The sequence below is a fragment of the Lepisosteus platostomus genome, chromosome 11, assembly GCF_059453375.1.
Source record: "Lepisosteus platostomus isolate fLepPlt1 chromosome 11, fLepPlt1.hap1, whole genome shotgun sequence".
NCBI lineage: Eukaryota > Metazoa > Chordata > Actinopteri > Semionotiformes > Lepisosteidae > Lepisosteus > Lepisosteus platostomus.
The window spans coordinates 22,080,542-22,082,766 of NC_142621.1; the positions used below are offsets into that span (position 1 = coordinate 22,080,542).

General features: G+C 37.2%; 1 long non-coding RNA gene across 1 annotated transcript; it reads right to left on the bottom strand.

Annotated features, from left to right (window-relative positions):
- Positions 1-283: 283 nt before the first annotated feature.
- On the bottom strand, positions 284-826 carry LOC148652193 (uncharacterized). Its single transcript, XR_015925069.1, has 2 exons — positions 540-826; positions 284-448 (listed from the first exon to the last, which is right to left on the bottom strand). It is a non-coding gene; the product is annotated as an uncharacterized LOC148652193 (long non-coding RNA).
- Between the last annotated feature and the right edge of the window lie 1,399 nt (positions 827-2,225).

Consider the following 2,225-nt stretch of genomic DNA (forward strand, 5'->3'; position numbering starts at 1 on the left):
CACGACTTCCTCGAAGAATACACGGTCCATAATTCCTTCCAAAATAAGAAGTGGTCCCGGGCCTCTTTTAGATATACCCCCCCAGACGTGAACCTTCAGTGGATGTTCGGGCTTTGGCTTGTCCACATGTCTCCCCTTTTTGCAAAATGCCATTGTTGAAAACTGTTCCAGAGCCACTGTTGTTTCGTCGGTAAAAAGTACATCCTGAAATGCCTCCCCCTGTTCAATCCATTGGAGCGCTTGCTTGAGTCTTTCCTCTTTGTTTTTTAGCCTTATCATGGGGCATGTGTTGGTTTTTCTGTATCTCCATCCAAGCCTCCTGCGTACTCTTCTTATCGATGTCGGGCTAATATTCGCACCGAGGTCAGCCCATAGCCGTCTTTAGACTTGCATCGCCGGTAGCTCATCATTTTCATCGGTCAGTTTGTCGATAGCTCGCACAATAGGACTTGAAAAAAAAGAGATCAGCAGTTAGTTTTAAAAATAATGTGCGTAGTTGTATTTACATGCAAGAAAGGTATTTTTAGAAATTTATTTACCTTTGAATCGTCCTCGGTTTAGATTCTCTTTGCCTCCTCTCCCCTTTATAATGCCGTCTCACTGTGCTTTCAGAAACGAAGATGTCCATCGAAGCCAACTGCTGTACAATGTCCCGTGTTGACTTCCCGTTTCTTTTCATCTTCATTATTTGGTGTGAGAGAGTCTTCGTGATTTTGGTCATTGTCCATCCCCTTACCAAAGCGATACAGTGGTGCAGCTTGAATTCTGTACCTATATACTGTATGGTATGGTACAGATAAAACTTACACCATACCGATGAGCTAATACCAGGGAAAGACACTCCTATTTTATTTAAAACACAATACGCCAGGAAATGTGTTTGATGCATTAGCAAGTTAAAACAATTGGGTCGAAAACCTGGACGTAACACCATTTCCTTTTTCTGATCACTCGCTTTCTGGATATACATCTCACCTCTTCTTTGTTTTCCTAGTTTGCTGATTATGCCTGCTGCGGTCCACTCCTACCCTCACACCTAAAGAATACTATTTTAAATTTCTTGGCGCAGTTCATTAACCCTTGTATGTGCTGTCCGCGCCCAAAATGCAATTTAAAAAAAGTCAAAAACCGCGCTCAAAATGCAATTTAGAGCTTAATAAGATACACTCCACAGGCATTCACAACAGCAACATATGAAACGTTTATTTTTTAATCGCGTATCTAAGGAAATCTCAGTATTTTGCACGTACTGTATAGTTAATTTATTACTTGGTTTTCAAAGTGCAATTAAATACAATATTGTTGTTGCTGCTGTTCTGGTTGTTTTTATCCTGTAAAGCGTTTTGAGAAGCCACCTTTAAAGGCAATATATACTGTAAAACCGCTGATTCTTATGGAATGTGTTCCGCAGGGGATTCAAATTTTTATTTATTTATTTTTTAATCGCGTATCTAAGGAAATCTCAGTATAACTTTGTTCATGAACAAACAGTGGCATGTTACATTACTATTAGTTTTTTTGTTAACAAGGCTCGCCAGCTAATGTGAATCGAAACCTGTCTTGCTAGCTTTTAAAGTCGTGCATGTGTAAACGAAAATTGAAATAGAGAAAAAAGACCTGACTGACATACATACTCTTAGAGTTTGATTAATAGGGAATATAATACAAAAATATAGTACTAAAAAAGGTACTACCAATTTTAAAGGTGATATGTAAATTAAAGTTTTTTATTATTGTTATAGAGAAACATGATCAGATTTTCCCTGGTTCAGAAAAAAGATCGAAAGTGCTACACATAACTTTCTTAATTCGATGTATTTAAAGCAGTGAACTACTGTAGGTGTCACATAACATTCAGAAATACAATCATGTATTTGACAAATAAAAACGATTTCAATCTAATTCTTCCACGTTTGATCCCAAAATCCCAAGAAATATAAATCTTGACGGGTAGAAAGCTATGCTGAAAGTTTATTAAGATACTTAGAAGACAAAGATACTGTATCAATTTATGTTGCATTAGCCTGATTATGATTAAAAAACACATATAATTAAACACGCGTTTGCGATTTAAATCAGAACTCGATTTAAATCAATATAAATGTTTATATTGTAACGCATACTGTCCAGCCTCCATTTCTCTATAAAAATTTAATCTGTTGCACACACACACAATAGAAGCAGGAAGCAGAAGCAGGGACCGTTGTCAGAAGGGAAGAAGGTGA